General features: G+C 33.5%; 1 long non-coding RNA gene across 1 annotated transcript in view; it reads right to left on the bottom strand.

Annotated features, from left to right (window-relative positions):
• Window positions 1–617: 617 nt before the first annotated feature.
• The window catches only part of LOC129146796 (uncharacterized), a 93407-nt gene continuing 70177 nt past the window's right edge, over window positions 618–23847 (bottom strand). Inside the window, exon 3 of the long non-coding RNA XR_008554024.1 lies at window positions 618–669. This is a non-coding gene — a long non-coding RNA (uncharacterized LOC129146796). The remainder of the gene's footprint in view (window positions 670–23847) is intronic.

Genomic DNA, 23847 nt, shown 5'->3' on the forward strand with positions numbered 1-23847 from the left:
TCCAAATACTGGAATTTCTTCCCAGGTGCAATGTGTGGGTTCTTCTGTTTGCAGATCTTCAGGTACAATTTGCTCATGAACTACCGAGAGGAAAAGTTTGAGATGTGAATTGCGGCAATAGAAATATTCATTCTGGCTAGAAATATTTATTAACACCCTCTTCCCTCGAAGCAATGGCTCACAGCTATCATATTTGGAAAAGGATGTTATTTAATGCAGGTAGCTACTTAATAATGTAAATGACAGTTGTTTAGTTTAATTTTCTTTACTTAATAAACTTTTTAATAGCAGTTTTAGGCTTAGAGCAAAATTGGGCAGAAAGAACCTAGAGTTGCCATATATCATCTGTCCTCACTGCCCTGCCCCCAACCTACAAACAACCTTGCCCTTTAATGACATCTACTACCACCGTAGTGCATTTGTTACAGTCAGTAAAACTACACTGACACATCATCACCCAAAGTCCACCAATTACATCACCTTGCTTTCCAAGCCCTGAATCTAAAATGTTTTACTCTTTCTGTTATTCATGTGGCATGTATCTGTGAATAAATCTCTTCTGAAAAATGCTCCAATTATTACTTTCACCAGTTGCTGACCCTTCCACTTACCTGGTTCACTATCACTGATTTCTCTCACCTCCCTTTTTCTATTCTTTTGTCGCTGGGTCTATTTTCCACAAAAACCAAAAGAATTATATTTAAATATGTGATCATGTCAGTTGTGCATTCAAAACATTCCAGTGACTTAACACAGTGGAATAAAATTCTAAATCTTAGGATTACCTGTGTGATCTGGCCCTTAGCTAACTGCCTTAGCTCTTTTCTTACCACCCCTCTTCTTGCTGCTAGATACTCTACCTACAGGGACTTCCTAGACATGGCCAGCATTACTCATTCTGTCTGACTTAACCTTTGCTCAGTTATCCACATAGTACTTCCAACATGGGATTTAAGTCTGTGCTTAAATAGAAATTATTTCTACTCTCCTTATTCTACCATTTCATTGCCCATTGTTCATCTGCTCTTATATTGTTTTTATTTATTGCCAACTATATGTGACAGTTTTCTATCCAATAATCCTAGGGCCTTCAATTGTAGGCATTGAGTAAATATTGGTTGACTGAGGAACTAGTGTGGCAAATTTAATTAATTGCCCTCCTTAAGTCAAAGGCATACTCTTAATTCCACACTTTTATTGAGGGCATCTATACATGCAAAGCACAGTAGTAAATAATTGGAGAAATCCCAAGATTTATTAGAAAGCTTTTCTAACCATAAGGAATTCAAAATATAATTGGGTATTATGACAAATATTTAAATTTCAATAATTTAAAATGTATGTAGGTCAAGCAAGAAAAGTTATGTCATGAAGCAGTAGGTGATTAATTGTTTTAATTGTTACATTATGCATAACATAATTGCTATAATATTTTAGAGAAGGAACAAAGTTCTTCAATTTAAAGTGCTAAAGAAAGATTTTATAGAGAAATTGTAACTGAAGGAAAACCTGAGAGATATTTATACAAAACAAACTCCAGGCATTTTTCCCTAATTACTTCATTGAAAAAGCTATGTTAAAATTAACAAAACTCCAAGTTAAACTTGATCACAATTTCAAATCAAAATCAAATTAATATTTGCATTTTTTCCAATTAACCTCATATGTAATTTTTTGCCTTCCAGTCTTTGTACATATTCAGTCTCCGTATATTTATAGTGTTGTCACACATAGAAATATATTTTCAGTAATATAAGCCATGCATATTTTATAACTCTGTTAAAAGTTTATTTTTTTTCTTACCGCATCCCTTTCATACAAAATAGGTTAAAAGCCTAGTATGTATCTTTCCATAACACTCCATGTTTATACAATTACATATAAAGATCATCTTTATTGTTGCTGATCTTTAAGTGGGATGGCATTTCAAATATTTCTACATCTTTCTTTGGTCAATTCAAATATATTGCCAAATTTTCTTCATATCTATAGATTTTGATCTAGGTCATTTTTATAGCAATTAAATATTTTGTTGTCCCCATTAACAATTTTGTCCATTATGCCCAACTTTTAAATTCAGGGAAGTTCAAGTTTGTATTTAGTTTGTCTTGTTTTTGTCAAACCCTCACACAGCTGGCATTGCAAACTGGTGTTTTCCTTATGCAATTATGGAGTCAGCTGTGCATGTAGATATTGCTTTCAGGGCTTGCTGAAAGATAGCAAAATTACAGTGTGTGAAGTTCACTCTATTGAGATGCTCATATGACATTTGTATTTCCTTTTATTGATGTGGTATAGCATTGATTTGTGTTGAGCCATCCTTGCATCCCTAGGAATAAATCCCACTCAGTCATAGTGTATGATTCTTTTAATGTACTGTCAAATTCTGTTTGCTAATATTTATTTAATGATTGTTGAATTTTATGTTCACCAGATAAAGTGACCTATGGTTGTCTTATGAACATAGATGCAAAAATCTTGAACAAAATTAGCAAAATAAATTCAATAATCTTTTAAAAATATTGAACACTATGATTAAGTGGGATTTATTCAAGGGGTGTAAGGATGGTTTGAATCAGATTTATACACTCTATTAAAAAAATGAATGGTAAAAAGCATCTGATCACTTCAACAGATACTAAAATACATTTGTCAAAATTCATCATCTTTTCATTATAAAACCCTTGCAACATTTCTTCTAAGGCATTTTTGAAGGATACTTCTATTGTGTATAGAATTTTCATTTGAAAGTTTTTTTTGTTTTTTGTAGAACTTTGAATACAGCAAACCCACTGACTTTTAGACTCCAGTATAGCTGATGAGAACTTGACTGATAGGGATGATCCTTTGTATAGAACAAGTCACTTTTCTCTTGCTGTTTTCAAGATTCTCTTTCATTCTTAAGTTTGAGCATTGTGCGGTTATCGTGTTCATGGAACTTCTAGATAATAGGCCTATCAAATTTGCTTTCGAACTACTTTTGTGTACATTTCATAAGGTCCAAGATTTCTTTCTAGTTCCCTTTTGTAATGTCTCTTTATTGACATTCTCTTTATTTTTATACATAATATTCCTGCCATGTTTTCTCTTACCTTTAATTCTTGAAAAATATTTAAGACAGTTATTTGAAAGTATCTCTCTAACTCTGATGTCTTAGCTTCCTCAGGTATATTGTCCTGTCAACTTATTTTGTTCCTTTGTATGCAATTTTTGTTAAAATTAACATTGTCATCTAACGAGGTAACTCTGAAAATTGCTGTTTGATTGTTGGAGGGTGTTTTCTGGTGATAGTCAGCCTGCGGTAAAGCTTATACTGTTTTCTGGCTTTTTTCTGAGACTGCCTCTCTCCTGGGGTATTACAATGATTTTGAAAATTCTACTCTATGCCCTGTTTATCAATAAAAAAAAGGCATCACTCTTTAAATCTCCTAATTTCATAGATAAAATAAACCAAGACTCAAGGAGAAAACAGGATGAATCCTGTATTATGTTTATCAGTTTATCTTCAGAGGTATACTGGGAAAATGAAACTATTTAGTTCTTATAATTACATGATTTGTCATATTTTAGATTACACTTCATGTCATAAAACATGCCAAGATGAAAAGGAACTGCCAAATATAAATGTCTGCATATTTTGTCCTAAAGAAAGCTTATTTTCAATAGACACTAAATATTTATAAACATTAAGCCAAATGTAATTTTAAACTGTGATGGTTTTGCTATAACATATTTTTGCCTCCTGGGATTTTTAAAACATTAAAGAGCATTTGCATTTTTCTACAAGGATATTTTTTGAAATCTCTAAAGGACCATATGTATTATGAACTGGAGGTTGCCATGGAAATAATGTATTAAAAATAAAAAACAATAACAAGCTATCTGTAATGTATTCAAAAAGCTTGCATAATTATAAGCACATTTTATTTCCATGTTTTTAGTAATTTGGCCATCTTTTCCTCCTAAAAAGTTGAACTAATTTTATCCTGGGTTATTTTTGTTATTAACACACTAAAATTGGATTTTTGGTAACTGTTTCTGATTATATGTTCTGTTAGTTGATACTCTATAAGAACATTCTTTGGAAACTGAATTTAATCAAAAAGTAAAAGAAATTATTCTATAGCTCTTTTACATGAACTGACATGCTTTCACAATTGTTTTCTAATATAATAATCTCCCATGTAGGAAATGCTTCTGGAATCATCACTTCATGTGTTAGTACTACAACAGATATTCATTTGTAGGTAAATACACTAATAATTACATGCCTATGTTTGTAAGTCTTAAGCCTCCAAATATAGAATCCAAATGTGCTGTCTTATACAAACATTTATGTTGTGCCACATATTACACACATTAAAATTTATATATAAATTATATTATGAATGACCAGCAGAGAAAGTAGTGATAAGAATTTTTCAAAGGATCTGTGGCTAATCACTATGATGAATTTCCTACAATAATGATACTCTAGTTTAGATGATGTGGATCTTGCCATGAATCACCACAGTGGTGATTAACAAGCTCTCGCTCATTTTTCAAATCAACTTATTTGCAGATTGGAGTTGAATCTAGTAGGTCACATACTGATTAAATACCCTACAGTGTTAATACTAGTATCTACCTGGGATGGTCTCTTTCCACAAATGTACTTGCTGACATTTCTGTGGTAACAATATTTCTGGAAAGTAAAATATCCAGAAATAACAGATGGTGATATTCACTGTATCTGAACTTACATGTTCTAAATTTCAGTGATACTATGATACTTACAATATTAATCTTTAAAAGTATTTGAGTATCTGATCAAAGAACATCAATCATTCCACCCACTTAGAAAAATTAACACATTATCATTATAGTCTATAAAATGAATTAAAAGGCTATACAGAGGAAATTCATGTTTTAGTTCATCAAAATATAGTTTTCAAAAATGTATACAAAAAACTTCTGAATTATTCCTAGGGTACAGAAAGCTGGAGATAGCATCTTATCTACCCTAACAACAAGAAAAAATAATTCTAAAAATATAACTTCTGTGTATCCATATGAGAAGCATATATTTCAGTACAGTCAAGTAGTTGAAAATCCTGGGAATGACAGTTACCTCCAATATAAGACAGACTGTGAACACTTGTTAGGGGAAGGAAACTCGGTCATTATACAGACAGGAAAAAGAATTCAGAAAAAAAAAAAAGCAACACGTCATTGTTAATGGTGAAATGGTGATGAGTGTAGAAGTAAGGAAATAGGGTTAGTGAATATTTAATGCTATAGACACTCTTGGGAAAGGCCTGTGTTTGAGACTGAACCTTCGTGGAAGAGCCAATTTACAGACTCCCCAGAGTTCCCAGGAAATATGAATACAAAACACTTTTAATTGGTTTTGCTTATAATTTGTTTTTATAAGAAATACTCTAAAGTTAGTGCATGTTAAATATTTTCCTGCTTTTTTTTTTAACCCAATTAAGCATTTTTTTTTTTTTTACTGCATACATCACTGTTAAAGAAAACTCCCACAGAGTAGGAGGTAGACACTTATTTTAAGCAGCAATACCCCAAATTAAGACGTAGTAATTAAAACTTGTAGACCTCAGCTACTTGCTTATTTCTGTATTTTCTTTAGCTGCAAAGTGCCAAGAAAACTTTTATTAATACAAGTGTTGCAAATAGTACTAGTTTCTCTCCCTGTGTCTGTCTCCCTGTCTCTATATATCTTTCATTTTTGTTTCCTATCTTTCCAGTTTTCTTTGAAATTTCAAAATCATCTTCATCTTTTATAATAGAATCCTTAATTACCCAACAATGGTTGCTATGTACTTTTACTGTTAGAACTACTCTATGATACTCTGATAACATATTTTGCAAGCATATTTTGCTTTGATGCAAGCAAAAAATTAGCAGGTGCACTTGCCTAAAATTTACATGATTTTGCATGTTTGCTTACATTAGTATACAAGCCTGTATAAATTTCAATAAGCAGACTTACAGGCCTGAATTTTTAAAAGATAAATTCTAAATCACTACCTCTAAAACAAAAGGCATGCATGTAAGAAATTCAAACATACACTCTGTAATGTAAAACTCACTGGTAATGGTAGTATATGATTCACTTACAACTCTGAGTGGAAAAAAAAAGTTAAAAAGCCATATAGCTAGGGCGTCCCCGGTGGCGCAGTGGTTGAGCGCTGGATTGCGAAGATGCCCGCGGCCTCTGCAGCGCTGGTTCGATCCCCGCTGCTCCCCGGCCACCGGAGGAGGGTCCCACATGGCGCGCAGACCTCTCCTGCCTCAGCAGTGTGCTTCGGTCCTTCTGCCTGCTCTGCTCCCTGCTCTGGCTCTGGTGAATTCTCTCACCCTCCCGCGCTTCTGACTGTACCCAGTGCTTGTATAAACAAATAAAATAAAACAAAAAAAACAAATAAAACAAAAAAAAAAAACCAAATAAATAAATAATACATGCCTCTTAAAAAAAAAAGTAGAAAAAAAAGCCATATAGCTAATTTGTTATTGAATAAACATTAAAAAAATAACATTGAAAATGTTACATCAGTAACCTAAAATGTAATAGGGAGGAAGAAGGAAACAAGTATAAAGTATAAGAATGCTATCTAAGTAAATTTGTTAGCAGTTTAAATAGGGTATTAAATTGAGATTTATGTAAGGCTGTAACTGAAAAAGTAAAAAGTAGTTATACGAAAGATCATGATAGAGGCCTCCTCCTTGGCGGCCTACGGATTAAGGCCTCAGTGATATCAATGCTATGACCTGAGATTGATCCCTGGCCAGGGAGATAACCCACTTAGGGAAGAGCAGATCTCTCCTGTCTCACCTGCTGCTACCCTTATCAGTGTATTTCAGTAGAGCTGCCTGTTCTGCTCCCCACTGTGTCTCTGGTAAATCCTTTCAATCCCCCATACCTCTGGCCTACACCCCAGTTCTTTTAAATAAATTATATATATATATATATAAACAAAAGGTCATGATAAGGAAGTGAAAGCATACTGATAAAAGTCATCGAATCAAAAAAGAAGACAGCAATATAAGAAACAAGGAACAGTAGCTCTGCAAACTAGTCAGAAAACATTTAACAAGATGTCAATAGGACGTTCTTACTGTAACAGGGTGGTCCCCAGGAAAGGGGGAGGTTCCCTGCCCCTCTTACCAATAGAAAAGATAAATGTATTTTCTAATCAAATGACATAAAATGGCCAAATGGATTTAAAAAAAATAAACCCAAGATCCAATAGTATGCTGATTATAAGTGATCCACTTTTTCTTTAAAGGTGTTCAAACATGGAGAGAGATAAGAGATTTCAATTAAAGATGACCAAACAAGGAGTAAGGATTGCAATAATTATGATACAAAATGCATATTAATTACTTTGTAATATATGTAAATAGGCATGCTATCTATCCAGGGATAGCTATACTCTGTCATACAAAATAAACAAAGTCAAAAGCTATAGCAAGATAAAAATAGTCATTATATAAAAAGGAATGAGATAATGATAAAAATATATGCACCCAAAATAGAAATATCTAAATGTATTAAACAATCTGAAGGTAGAAATGAAAATGAAGTAATTCTGGAGGATTTCAATATGCCACTTTTAAGTCAGTAGGTCATCCCAGTAGGTCATCCAGACAGAAAGTCAATAACATAATAAATTTGAATGACACTTGATACTAAATAGGTCTAACAACATACAAAACATCCTACCCAACAGCAGCAGAATACATCTTAAGTACCATGAGCATTCTAATGGATTGGTCACATACTAGGTCATAAAGCATCTTGGCAAATTTTAAAAGGTTGAAATCATACCAATTTTTTTTTTTTCTCACACAATAGTAATGAAACAAGAAATCAGTAACATAAGAAAATTCAAAATCCTATAATTTCTTCTTAGGACACTTTTTTTTCTTCTTTCCTCCCCTCCTTACTATCATCTACCCAACTTTAAGGAAAAGTAAAGAAACCTATTTAAAGTTATAATTCACAAATAAAAGTTGGAATGGAATTTTAAATACACATTTCATTGAAGAAGTAAGAGAACTTAAAAAAAAAAAAAAAAGCCCCTTAAGGAACTAAACACACTAAGGAAAAATAGCAGCATTCTGATAAAGACCTGTGCAAATAATAGTTTGCATTTCTTTGTTTGCCACAGTTTTATTTTGTAGTTATACATTACTCTGAACTTCTGAAACAGTTGCAGTAAGGAGCTAAGTTACATATATTCATCTTGTATTTGCAGTTTAAAATGAGGATTTATAATCCTGCAGCTATACTTATGAAGGAAGGCTCATATGTCAGGAATTAGTCTCATTTAACTCTATGCTTGCTTGGAATAATCATGCTGCTCTTCAAACTAGTAGCACTGTGATGTTTATTAGTGAAAATAACCAAAAAGACTTCCAGAAAGTCATCTTGAACTCCAAGGTAGGATGCCAGTGGACTGGGAGAGCCGTCAAGTATGCTGAGCACATGTAATGCCACATGCTCCTGATGAGTGAGTTGCCCTGAGGACCTGGGCATTCAGACTGAGGCAAGACAGGTTTTTAAACAAGGATTCCGCACTGTGGTACAGGACACCAAGAGTACAACATAAAAACATTTCCAGGTTTTTGAGTAGCTTTGATGATTTGGCAACAGTATACCACTAAGTTTCTGCCCACAGAATTGTAAAATTCAACTGATTTGTTCTTAAGAGTCAAAATAATAGTAATGCTTATGGATGAATTTATATGTTTACATTCACTATGTGACTAAGTCTTTAAACATATAAAACTTAAGCTGAGGGGCAGTAGAAAACAAAGAATGTAGGGTTTGTTTACATAAAATGAATTTTAAAAATCGTCTGAAGAGATAGAATGAGATATTGCTGCTTTTACTGTTCAGATCATTTTAGATCAAAGTCTCTTAAAAGTATGCATTTGGAAGTCATAGCTAGGATAATTTAGTAATCTCGAATATGCTGGATGGCCCCATTTTCTCTGAGTAGCCCTAACTGCTGTCTTAGGTTCTACTTCTCATTGTTCTCATAGTATTTTGAAATCTTAAGTAGCTTACAATGCATTTGGAATCTAATATATATGACAGTAGTTACCCACATTAATCACGGAAAATAAAAATTTGTGCATAACCATTTGCTTTCATCAAAACTGTTTCTTGTTCAACATTGGCTAGCAAAGTAAAAATCACTTTCTTTTCAGTTTTGCAGATTTCCATAATGCCAAAACAAACTTTTACTAATTAAGTGACTAAAAAATCAAAACCAGATGTGTCTTTTCTGATAATTTTATCAGAGATGATTTATAGTGGTACTGATTGATCATTTAAGAAGAGCAAAAATTTCTTAATACCATTGGAGATCTGAAAGTACATCCTCAAATTTCTGCATAGTTCTCATGGGTAAAGCATGTAAGTCAAAGATTTTATTTCCATATCCTATAATTTCTAATGTTATATAAAAAGGCATTATTTACTTCACAGCCATTATAGGCCTCTCCTATCACAAGGTAAAAATTTAAATATTGGCTGTAGGGTACCATTTATGTATAGTGAGAGGACAAAAGGTGAAATATGGAACTGTTACAAAGCTTAAAGGAAACAACAATATTGGTTCTAATGGACTTTTGATTGCCAGTTGCAATACTGTTGCTTTACATTTTCCTTCCGCAGTAAGTGCTACTTTCTCAATGGGACTCAAGGATAGCTGTGAGCACTAACAGCAATGTTATATCCATAATTACTTGACACAAGTTCCCTGACTAGCAGAATTGAATTTTTTGGTTTCTAATATGACTAATGTATGCTAATGATTTAAATTGCACAGAACCGAAGCATAGTTGATTTTATGCTGTTCAAAAAACTATTGGTCTTAATTTCATGGAATATATTATTTTTATGTTCTGTAAATCCTGCCCCAAAGGTGTTTACATGATGAACAGATTTTAAGAGGCACCAATTTAGGTGTAATATTTTAAGTCATATTTTAAGACACATTTTCTATAATCTATAAAGTATCATCACTCACATGTTGCTGATACAGTATGTGAATTGAAGAATTGGAGATTTAATTCTATTTAGAAAAGATTTTGGTTTTAATCTATTCCTGGCTGATGCTTTTTATCTAAAAAACAATGTATTTTATCTTCATTGTAGAATTTATCTGATTCATATTAATTAGAAAAACCCATATTTCATTATCTGTCTCCAGAGTAAATTCCAGAACCTTACCTGACAATGCATCCTGGGAGTTACTAATTCCAGTTATAGGGAAGTCTTGCTGCTATTATCTAGAAGTTCTTTTGCTCCCACCTAAACACATGTCCCTGGTTAGGTCCTTTGCAGAAACTGAGAACAGCTGGTCACCAGTGTTTTGAATAATACATTTCATGTTCTTGAATTTTATTGCTAAAATTCTCTTAAGTCAATAAAATAATCTATTTGTAAAAATCTCCCGTTAGGGACTCTGAGGCTGCCTAATGTTATTAAAATAACAATTTTTTTTTCTATCTAGACACAACAGAAAATACACTTAGTTTAAAACTGTATGAAAGGCTACATTTTTAATGCTTTTCTGAAAGCTTGTTAGTCACCTTAAAAGTATTATATAACTTCTGATTTCACTATGCAGTTTTATGGTACAAGGTTTTTGCTCTCTTCATAAATAAGTTCCCTTTTCATCCCCCATTCTCAGCCTTGCATTTCTGGTGGCATGGACTGCAGTATTAGCGCAGTGTTGGACCTTCGGGACTCTAGGCAGTAAACATGTTTCACTCCTCACAGCCCCACCCAAACATCACCACATAAATGAATGAATGAGAATAAGTCTATATAATATAAACAGGGTGACCGAGAGTTTTTATAGTGTTTTGTCTTCTATAACAAAAACAGAATAGCTACTCTTTTCTACACGGGGCAGTGAACAGATGTAGCAGGAGTAAGTTAATGCAGTCTTCCTATCACTGTCATTCATAACAATTATAAGGCTTCTTTCCCCCAGTTCTCTCAAAGATGTCCTACTATCCATCCCTAAAAGTATATATTTCCTGTTTCTAACTACATTAATTCTGTAACAAATCTTTATCCTAGCCATATTCTTTAGCTCTAAGCATTTTCTAGCCAAACTACAGCTTCCTATTTTTCCTAAAGCCAAGAGGTATTAGCACAAATCCTTACGGTATTGCTTCTACTAGAGGAGCTGCCTGGAAATGAAGCTGCTAAAAGGAAGAGCAGAATCTAGAGAAACCGCCAAGAATTTCTTAATAGAACTGTACTTGGAGACAAGCTTTTCTCTGAGCTGCTCTCTTACACTAAAATACAAACACTGCTCTATTGAATGTGCTATGGCACAGGTATATTTTTGTTTCTTTGGGTCACTTTCATTTGACTTTTCTGTCACTGAAATGAAAGATATTAATTAGTAAAATAGACTAATTATACTTTTGTCAAAGACCCACTTAATAAATGTTTGTAAAAGTAAATATTGAAATACATATGCATTCTCAGGATTAACTTTTCTAAATGCTAACAGTATTCATTACTGGAGAATATTTGCTTGCTCTCTTCTAACCACAAAACTCTAAAAATATTCAATGGCTATGGGTGAATTCTTCAAATGAACAAACTTTAATCTCTCGAAAATGCCAATCTTAAATTATTGGATGTGCTGAAGACCTTTATATGATTAGATGCAAATAAGGAGGCAATTAAGTCATTATTCATTTGTACTAATGAGCATGTTATTCAGGCTTATTTCCCAAGTAAAAGAAAATAAGCCACTAATTTGTAGGAAAAGGGTGACTACAGGAATAGAATGCCAAGCACCTATCCCATTGCTGTGCATAATGGCTGTGGACATTCTTGGCACAAAGCTTCCCAAATTCTCTAGCCTAGACCCTAACTGGAATGATATACAAAGAGCTAGCTGGGGAGGAGAGGTCTCTTGGGAAAGTTTCTAAGCAGTCAAAATATGGGGAAGGAGGGAGATAACTCTTGCCTATTTATTCTCTTATGCCTTCTGAATTTTGAACAGGTGCATGTTTTACCTGTTCAAAAGTAAATATTTTAAAACGACACACAAACACACACACACAAATGTTATATGTCAATTATATCTCAATTAGATTGGGGAGAAATTACCTGCCATTTGCCATCATTTCTGGAAAATAAATTTTTGAGAGTCAGATTTGCCTCTTCATATCACTTTGTCATTTATCGCTATTTTAAGTCTTAATTTTTCCTTGTTCTTTCAAAGATGTCCCCCTTTCCCTGAAATTATATTTCCTGTTTTTCATGTTCATTGTGTAATGAAATCTTTATCTCAGTCATATTCGTTTGCTCTAAGAACTTTCTACTCAAACTGCAGCTCTTTTTTCTTCATAAATCCTAGAGATAGCTTCACACTTAACCATTTTCAAACTTCTCATCACCCCCACACCACATAGATATACATTTCTTTGCCTTCATACAATAATATTTTGCAATCCAAGGCTATGTGCTCTGCTGATGGATTTGCTGGTCAGCATTCATGTGATAGATTTTGACCAGTTTATTTCAAATATTATGAAATATGAATCACTCATTTATTTACCTAGCAAATATGGATTATCTTTGTTATAGGCATTTGTATATATTAAGCAATTTATAGTTAGGTGACCTTGTCAACATGTAATTAATTTACAATACATGGAAACAGTCTTGAGAGCTTTTGATGTGTTTTCTAAAACTAGGTTTTATGTATGAATCTTGAAATGCAGTGACAATATCCATTATTTCATTTACATCCCTGTGGCAAAATCTACAAGGCTAGACTGAAAAAGTATTGGAAATGAAGGCATCTGGGGACAGGTTGTGGTTGGATTCAGAATTGTTTGAGAAATTGCTGCATCCTGATGTTGCATAATGAGAACCATGATGTTATGCTTGAATCTTAAGCAGTAAGCTCTTAAATAAGTAGGACATATTTCCGACAGGAAATTATTCCATCTCAATGTCTTATCCTTTACAAAAGATTGTTTTTGTCCCAAAAATGCAGTTACTGAAGAAAGCAAGTTTTCAGGGTAAAGAAGGCATTTAAGTAGCAGGCTCAACTTGCTTGATCATAACCTTCTCTTGGTAGGTTTGTGAAAATAGAGATACACCAAGCATTCTACATGTCTATTATGATTAAGCTGGTTTTGGAAATATTGTATTACACTGGAGAATCACAATAAGATCAACTAGATGAGACCTACCTGGCTTCAATGTTTTATTTATAAATGTGAGGCCTACTTTTAAGATTCCCCTATCATTTCCATGTCTATAGCTCAATTGCAAAAATCATGGTGAAATCTTATTTCATCCTATGAACCTTAAGTTATGATTAATTCTCATGTATGAGAAAATCCAAGATAGTGGAAAATGCTACTTTTATATAGGTAATAAATTAAAATGTTGTATTATACAAATGCATTCTTGGATGAGACATGAAAATAGTCATGGAGGTTTCTTCTCTGAACAACCTGAAATTTCTAAAAAATATATTAGCTACTCAGTCTTACAATGTAATTAACCTTAATGTGCCTCATTATGGCATTCTCTGAACTAACTAATGTTTACTAAATGGAATGCTTTAATTCTACTCAAAAGGTAATTTAAAAACAAGATCTCAGCAGTTTATACTGAATCAAAGGTTGGAGTCTTTTGAATTTTAGGATGGTCCACTATTATGAGAACAAAAAAAGTGTGATTCAAGAAGGAATTCTGGCTCAGCTAATTGGTGTTAATAGGTTGTAGTTCAAAATTGTAAACCATCTGTAAGTTTCATCAATTCAGAATAATGTTAACTATTATATTTAACTCATGTAACACAGCCTTTAGCTGCATGCTTCCTATCAGATTTACTCTTTAGTCTCTCTGTACAGAAATATATATATAAATAAAATATATAAAATATATTATATAGCTATATGTATATATCCTTTTATATACACACTTCTATGACAGCATATTTACCATTAGGGGACAAGATATCAAGTATTAATTTTCTGCAATATTTATAATTTTCACAAAGTTCAGATACAGATTGGAATTTTAAAGTACACTCATGCTTGGGATTTCGTACTTTCCTCTTTGTGAGGTGGCATCGAAGGGAATACAACATCCCTTTTATGGAATAGTCAACTTTTTATCTAGAAAAACCAAAATTGTTATATGCATGGCCTGGATTGCTTGAACTAATTGCTGGTAAAATTGCATTTTACCAGAAATCTCTACTCCAGTAAACCTTCCCATTTCTGACCCAAACTCCTGCTTACAAGAAAGTGCTCTCTGCTGTTGATAATTTTCACCTAATCTAATGAAATTTTCCATAAGAATTCTCTCCTTAAAACCTCAAAGATAGATTTTTGCTCTTTGAGATGTTTGCCTAGAATTGTGAAGTCAAATGATGGTATATAAATATGAAGGTCTCAGGTATGGATGCAATGTCAAGTTTTCATTTGATGAGTAAACTATATTTGTTAACTACATATGAAGTGATCTTAACAAGGACAACACCCATCAGACTCACTTTCTTTACTTGCACCTTATAAAAGTGCCTGATACGTGCTATATTATATTTAAGTTAATGAGCTATGAAGAAAATGGCACTTCAAACTCTCTATAGGCATAGTGAGAGTCAGGTACATCAGTATGAGACAGAAAACAATAGAAAGATTACACATGGACAAATGTAAACCATCTAACTCTGAGAAACACCAATAAACTCCCAGATGTCCAGTTTTATAACTTAAGCTCATTTTTACTTTCTAATTTCTTCTCCAAGTTTACTCTTTAACCATTGCCCACCCAATTATGCCCCCCAACAGCCTTTAGTCACATCTGTTATTATATGCAAAAATAATCACATAATTTCATGATGTTGGTAGCTATCAAGTAAAATCAGCTTGTTTTTGACATTTTGCTATCTGTCTGTCTTCTTTGACATTTTCTAGAAGCCTGGGTTTCCAGAACAATACACAAACTATCTATGCACAGTCCCTAGGGAAAAGCAGTCTTCAGAAAATAATGTTTTTCCAACGTATATGTTGTCTGCTGGGACAATTCAGAGTCCAACAGGTCTTGAGTCATTTATTTTACAGAACATGGATAAGATTATTGCTGCCTGATTTTGCAATACTGACTAGAAAGTGGAGTATAGAACTATAGTACAGCAAGAATTTCCTGCTAACAGCCCTCTACCTTCAAACACACACAAAGACATAAAAAGCATCAAATTTCAGCTTTTGGACATATTAGATCAGGCCAAGTTATTAAAACAATTCTGAATAGTCAACATACCAAATTTTAGCTAGATCTCAAGAGTTGCTCACAGATTCAGGGGACAGATTCTAGATACAGACTGTTTACATGCAAATTTCAGTTCTGCTCCTAATGAGGTACTTGGCAAGTAAGTTTCACTTCCATGAACAGTACCATCTAACTTTTGTCCTATTACATGTAATTAAACAGATTTATTTCCAAACATGTTGAATAGTACGTAAAGTTTTGTTACATAAAATACAAAGGCACTAACTGGCAAAGGTCTCATAGATTGCCCAAATGTCTTTCACTATCAAGAAATGGAGGATAAAGATGTAAAGGCTTTAGTGACCATTGTTATTGTCTTACATTTGATGAAATAAAAGATGTTACTGATTTCACTTTGCATCATTAAGATAGTCACTAAGAAATAAAAAAACCTACTAAAATCACTAAGAAGGAAACAAATTTGCCATTAAAACATGGCAGACACTGATAATCAAGTTTCTTATGTGTTACATGTGCAACTAAACAAAAAAAAAAATTGCCTCAGCATTCTTGAAATACTATCAGGAAGATACACTTTTCGGGGGAAACTTGGTCCTATACTCCAAGAATGCCCACAAGATGTTGAGGTGGTTGACAGTCCAAGGTGAACCCAGAGAAAACAACTACCTGTAGGCCACACATATCCTTCATTATAAACATCTTCACCTTCCCCAGGATTGAAATAAGGTGAGGGGATGATTGTGTATTCTAGTTTTTTCTTGTTTTTTCCTCAATTGAAGTAACATTGGTTTACAAAACTCTTAAAGTTTCGGGTATACAACTACACACCTCCACAAGTGTATACACCTCACCGCAACCACCACCAGAGAACTAGTTACCACCTACCACCCATCAAGTGACAACTTCTCAGGCTCTTGACTTACTTATCCACTACTTATCCATTTAATAACTATTTACACAATATCTTAGTCTATTGTGTAATGATTAGTCATGCAAAAATCCATGGCCTAAAAATGTTTTACATACTATGGTACATATATTTACTAAAGTACAGAGTGTGATACAAAAAGGGGAGAAAACCAACCTATAGCAAAATACCAAAAGCAGACCAAAGCTCCACCAATATTTTAGTTTTTTGAAAACTATTCTTGAAGGATTAAAAATTATCAGAACTATCTTTGTTTATTTTTTTCAAGTATTTATAAAACTAGGGTTTTTATCCTACATGTTCAGAAATTCATAGTTAAAACATAGCAATTAAAAAAATGCTCCACTAGATATTTTTAACCATATTAACATTTTGATACCCAAATTTAGTACCACTTCACAAAGTAATTTTACATAACTTATCTCACTTAATAATCCTTTGTGCCAGGAGAAAATTGAGGCTGACTGCTATGCAATCATAGAACTTACAATAGCAAAGCCAGAAATTCTTTAGCCCTTTTATAACACATCAGAGGACCATCAACAACCTTTGATCAGATGGTAGAAACTTAGCTTTTTTTAGTTTACATGAAAGTCAAGAGACCCCAAAATGGTTTCATATACTTATTCATCATTCTTAAATAACGCTTACCATTTTTCCAAGTAAATCACAGTGATTTGGTAAATATTCTATCAGAAATACTTATGGGCCTCTCCGGTGGCGCAGCGGTTGAGCGCTGGGTTGCGAAGCTGCCTGCAGCCTCTGCAGCGCCAGTTCGATCCCTGGCTGCTCCCTGGCCACAGGAGGAGGGTCCCACATGGTGCGCAGACCTCTCCTGCCTCCCGCTGCTCCCCTCAGCAGTGTACCTCGGTCCTTCTACCTGCTCTGCTCCCCGCTCTGGCTCTGGTGAATTCTCTCACCCTCCCGCGCTTCTGACTGTACCCAGTGCATGTATAAACAAAACAAACAAATAAATAAATAAATAAAGCATGCCTCTATTAAAAAAAAAAAAGAAATACTTATGGACCAAAGGTTATGCACATTAACATATCATACTGCAAAAGGAAAACTCAAGTAGCTTGCTCAAGGACAGTTTAATTGCCTCTGTAAGATTGGTTGTAGAGCTGGTGATTTATATTGTTGTATGTTAGGTCTTTCCTAGACCTCTTTCAGATCTGTTTTATGTACTGTGGGTCTATAGCCTGATTTTCCATTTACCAGGTTCATATAAAATCAATATTATTTTATATAGCACCTTGTACTTCAAGAGATTCAAGATAAATCAATATGTAGGATTCATTCCATAAGAAGAATAATTAGGCAGCTCCCCAAATGTTGCAGTTACTGCACATTTGAAAGCCTTAAGTTGTCAGGATCAAAAGGAAAAGTCACCAAGCTTTATGCATCACATTTCCTAAAATACAACTAAAGGTGATTTTATTTATTGCTAATCTCTTGCAATAAACAGAATTTCTAAAAAGATTCTAGTTTTTGGTTTTGTTCTTAAAGGTGACTAAGTAAAAACAAAATGAAAAAAGTCTTGAACATTCATTTGAAGTTATTTTAGATAGCCAATGCATATAATGCCAAAGATTGTTTGCAATGTTAATTTTTATTTAGTTGAGTGTAGAATTATCATAATATAATTTCTTAAACTTAATATTCATTCTGTCAAATCAAGGGATAATTATGAGTTTTTAAGGAACCTTTTTTGAGAACAGAAGATGACCCTATACTAAGAACTACTCAAGCTGAAAGAATACTAAAGAAGTTGTGCTTTTGACATGAGGAAGATGATACTAAGAATATCACTGTTCCACATACTCAAACCTTTTCTGGAATTCCAAATTTTTCAGATTTGGAAAGGTGATCTAAAGCATAGACTGTTAATTATGTTATACCATTAGTGTCCCTCCACTGTCCTCTTTCTGAAATGTATTATTTCAGAAACATGAAGCCCAATGTATTATTCTGATTTCTCCCCAGAAAACAGAACAGTTTGAGTATCAGTGGTCTGTTATCCTGTTTTAGGAATTGGGGGGCTCAAAGGAGTCAAACACAGAAGAAAAACTACAATGATGGTGGATCAGTAAATTTGCCATACTGTGGCCAGTGGGACTTGAACTGGTAGGAAGCCCCAGCAATCAGCATGAGTGTATTCACTGGTGCCAATTCTCCCTGGGTCAAGGATTACCACAGGGTTGTACACTTCCTTGCAGTACAGTTGTGCTGGGAGTTACAGGTCAGGTTGTCTGGGAAACCAGTGCAACACATGCTGCAGGAATGAAATGCACTGTCTGGTTGTTGGAGTAACCTCTGGAGTGGTAGGCAGGAGGATCAGAAGTGAAAAAAGTGTATTTTAATACACAAGATACCAAGAGTTGGATTTTTCTAAGGTCTCCACAAGAAGAGATCATGGAAATATTTACAGAGATTTACAGAATGATTCCTCAGCTTAGATCTGGAATAAGAGTTTTGAAAACTTTGATTTCTCAGATCCTTCATGATTCATACAATTTTACTCTAATATTTGAACATTCTGAAATATGATCATAAGATAGCAAGACTACTGATGACAATTTAATATCACTGAACTCATAGCTATATGTAAAAACTAGATTACTAGGTAGAATACAATTTGCTTATTTGCTAATAAGGTAGATTAGAATATTTTATAACTTTAGTGACTGATTGGTTATCTATAAAAGAAATTTTTTGTGTTTTCCATGCCTACATTTTAATAATTTATTCAATGAATTCTTTTAGTCTAAATTTATGGCTGAATCAATTTACTTTTTGTTAAACATTTTAATGACAAGGGAAAAAGCAAAGTTAAAAAGCAAAAATTCATGTTCTTCCAGCTAGTGAAATGCCAAACTGATAATAATAAATTACAGGGGAAACTTTTCATAGTGACCATGGCCTGAAGAGTGGCAGATGAACTTCAATGTAGATAAGAAATTTCAAAAAAATAATTTAACTAAATTAAGCAGAAAATAGGTTATCTCACATTTTAGTTGTAACTTAGGAAAAACAGAGTTATGAAGCATTATAAATTACTTTTGCATAATATTAAGCCAACTTGTTGTAGAGAGATTAAGATGACACCACAGGTAATTGAAATATTTTCAAAATATAATTACTTTTCTCAACCCTACACATTTAAGAAACCAGGATGTTTTCAAGCCAAAAATATTGTGATTTCTGGTAGTTAGTCCTCCAACTTGAAAAAAACCTGTTAAATAAATGCCTATAGAAAAAGTCAGGGAGTGGGCAAAGAAGTGAATTGGTTAAGAAATGCAATACAGAGTCAGTTCAGATTAGAATATAATTTGCTTAAAGATATAAAACCAAGATTATAAAATCCCAAAGAATAAAAAAGAAAATATGACATTCTCTAGATTCTGAGGAGCTAGGATTTGAAAGCACCAAAAAAAAAAGAAAAATGTATTAAGTGTTTTAGGCATCTGCTTACTGTGTTACAAATATGGCTTATTTTTGATGGTGAGATGAAGGATTTTTAAAGCACACTGAATGATTAGGATGGAGTAGGAATGTGTTGTATTCCTTTGTTACCCTTTCATCTTTGTTACCCATTTTAGCTCAAGGATGGATTCACTGCAATGAATCAAACAAGTAAATGGTAAGAGAATATCAGAAATATACAGAACAGATTCATTTCACAAATTATAAAAGCTTTTGAAAATGGTAAACACTGATCATTGAGAGGAAACTACTTTTCCATGAAGTGTGATGATTTTGAATGACTAGTAAAGACAATATAGAAAACATTAAAATTCCTAAGATTTTTGGGTCAGGACTGCAAGGAAGAGTAGGCAATGAAATAGGTGGCCTCCACTGGGATCACCACTGATTCGCCAAGTAGCATTAGTAGTGGTAAAGAAACATTAATTTCATGCCCTGCCATGCTTTTTTTTTTTTTCTTGCATACAGTTTATTAACAATAGTACATTTTTTTTTCTGAAATGAAATTGAAGAAACTCACCTAAGCCTTAGAGGTTGTAATAGGTGTAAAAGTGATGGAGGATAATCTCTAGAAATAGCAAAAATGTAACTCAAAGAAGGAAATATGTTTGGTCTTATTTAATCAAATCTAGTGACTAATTTCTAACTCCATTTTCAATAAAAATTTATGGAACATCTCAAAGTAGAATCACAAATTAGAACTAGAAAACTTTCAGCTTCTTTAGTAGAGTATGTGCCTCTAACATATAAGTCAAACTGCATCCTGAGGCACAGGTTTTACTAAATATGTTATAAATATTATGAGATAAAATGTCCTTGATACAAAGGTAAATTTTCTCAGTTAATTTCTGTGTCACCTGCTCCTCTCCAACCAATCTCACTTTGATCTTTGAAACATTCACCACCACCAACATTCATCCAATCAACTATTCACTTCCAGCTAGTTCTATGGTGTTAGCATTTTAGTGATGCCCAGAGACAGGGGTAGAGTGAGAGGGAGTGGGCAAGGGAAAATTCATCAGAACCACATAGGAAAGATCATCCAAAGATAAGTAACAAAACAAAATACTTTGTGGGCTTTAGGCTATCCTCGCTCAATGATAAAAAAAAAATGAATGAAATAAAATAGTTTTTAAAAAGATATAGCCTAGAATAAATTTAGATAGATGCTCATAACTTGAAAAGATTCAACAAAAGTTATGCAGTCAGGTAAAGAAAGCAATTATCAGATGAACTTGAAGAGGCAGAACTAAGGAGAGAATTAAAGGAGGCAAATAATGTCATAGTTCATTATTAAATGGACACTGGGGAAAAAGAAGACATTGGAATCAATAGTTAAAAATTCTGTATCTGCTATCGAGAGCAAGCTTAAGAAAATTCCCTACAGTGTAGTGAAGAGGGATGAGAAGTCGAAACAGTTATAGGAAAACAGTACTTACACGCTTGCTAACCATGTTGAGTCAACATGATCACCATTGATCTTCTTAAATAAGGGTGAAAAAAAGACAATAGAACAGATTGGTTTCAAAGATAACATAAGGGTCTGAATCTGTAGAATAAGAAGGTTCACTGTACACATGGCATTGCTGAAAAATTAACATTGATAAATACATTAGTATAATTATTAAATCTCAAAGTTAAAGAAAAAAATGTACTCATACCAATTTACTCACAAAGGAAAAAACCAGAGTAGTTTCACATCTTTAGACTTTCCAGAGAATGTAACAGTAATGTTTATAGTGATAGGAAAAATTAGAGACTGAAAATTCTAAACCTAGCCAGATTGATGTTCCAAGAGAACAAAGTGTTCATGTATAGATTCTCAAATTTTGTTGTCCATTCATGCACTCTAAAGATTCTGTATGATCATATGCTCCACCCAATGGAATGATCAGGAAAAATGGGATAGAACGGTATCAGTAAGCACAAATATCACCCTTGCTAAACCACTCATTTAACAGTGAAGCAAACTGGGCTAGGAGTAAGGATTTTCAAATGGAGGGATATTGGTTTCATGGGGGAGCTCAATCTTTCTCTTTCACCTCCTCATTTTCTCTATAATGTTGAAATTAAGACTTTTCATCCAAAAAGTTTCTCTATGTGGCTCAAACTTGATATTTGTCATCTATGTTTACTGATAGCATCATCTGCTAACAAGCTCATATTGTATCTGAGAATACCCCCTTTGTCTATTCTACTCTCCTCAATACCAACTAGTCTTAATCTGATGAGAGTAACAAAAAGAAGAGATCTCAGTATTTTTTCTTTGCCTATTTCTTTTTTCCCTCCCTCTTCCATTCATGAAGACTTCTGATCACCAAGGTAACTTTCTATAAAAAGCTTTACATAATGAGTAGACTGTAAACTAATTGACTTTTGCATGTGAGTTAAATTCAGCATCATTTAAATTTTTTAATCAAACTATTAACCATTAATATTAAAAATAAAAGAATTCAAATTTATAGAAGCAGGATGATTGATTACAGCTTTGTAAATTTAGGCACCAAAATAAATTGAGAGTAATACAAAATATATTAGTAGTTTTCTTAGGTAGAATAACTAATGAGCTTTTAATGCTAACAATCCTTGCTCTGCACAATTCCAATATACATAAATTTTAGTTGCTTAATTAAATAGCACAAATCCCCAACATTGTGGGTTAAATTTCAGTTACCATGGTATATTAGTTACAAGTGTGTAAAGTGCAAATTTGATGCTGTACTTTAATCTACAAATTACTCTGTAAATAATAGATATACAACCTCAGTGATCAATCACATTTCTCTCCAAGTATGTTGTTTACTGGACACTACACATTGTTACTTGGTTCTCACCCAGATAACAAAGCATGTAGTTGTCTATTTCTGTCTCCCAGTGATAAACTCATATGACAGTTTTCTAGAATGGATCATTGAAACACAGAATTTGTCAACAAATTCTGCTAAAAATGCAGCAAAGCAAAAGTGATAATGCGGGAAGTGAAATTTATTGTCTTGGAATGCAGCGGAAATAAATGGAGTTATAAAAGAGAGCTTGCAATAGGAATGTTATCTGAGGCCATTTGAGACACTCTAGATAAGCAGCCAGATAAACTTAGTGAAGGTAAATAAGCAGAATGATTTTAACAACAAAAATGATATGCAAGAGAAAGTACTATCTCCAAAAACATTAACCTTAAAAGAATTCCTGTAGTTATTTCATGAAACTGAATGTGCATTATAAAGAAAAATAAAGAAATAAACTAGACCAAAACAAACCCTAGAAATCTGACTTCAGAATGAGGGTACCAGGTGGGAAGGTGCGGGCAAGGAAAGAGAGAAGGGAGGTGGCTCATTGAACTGTGGAGGAAGATTAGGGGTGCTTTGGTGTTGGATGTAGCATGGTGATATACATCAGAAAAACTTTTGTCCAATACTCCTAAATCATGTGCATCATATTGCATCAATTTAAAAACACACAATTAAAAAGTGTAAGAATATTAAAATCTGAAATCTGTACAACAAGAAATACCTGAAATTGATCTACATTTACAAAGTGTTATTTTGATTTATCAAGACATAGATGTCTTCCATATAAAACACTTTAATTCTGAATATTTGTTTTAAATTACAGTGTACTAAATATCAGAGTTGCTATTTTGTCCTTATGCATTCACAACTAACAAAAAATATTCAGCCAAAAACATATTTTTTTCTATTTTTAAGATTTCTTTTTACAGTTTTAGCTTGCCTCATCATTTTTGTTTCTTGCTAATAAATCATGAAAGTGTCAAGTTACAAAATCAATTTACAAAAACCAGTTGCTATATGCAAACAACAAACTAGGAGAGAAAGAAATCAAGAAAACAGTTGCCATTTGAGACACTCAAATGAAATCACATGAAAAATTATATACCTGGGCCTCTCTGGTGGCACAAGGGGTTAAGCAATGCCCTATGAAGCAATTCACAGCCTCTGCAGCACGAGTTTGATCATCGGCCAGGGAGCAAGCCACATGGCGAGGCAGATCTCTCCTGTCTCACCCGCAGCTCCCCTCAGCAGTGTATTTCAATCAGTCTGCCTGTTCTGTTACCCACTCTGTCTCTGGTGAATCCTCTCACTCCCCTACATCTCTGGCCTGTATCCCAGCT

The sequence above is a fragment of the Talpa occidentalis genome, unplaced genomic scaffold (assembly GCF_014898055.3).
Source record: "Talpa occidentalis isolate TD23 unplaced genomic scaffold, MPIMG_talOcc4v2.1 talOcc4.4, whole genome shotgun sequence".
Taxonomy (NCBI): Eukaryota; Metazoa; Chordata; class Mammalia; order Eulipotyphla; family Talpidae; genus Talpa; species Talpa occidentalis.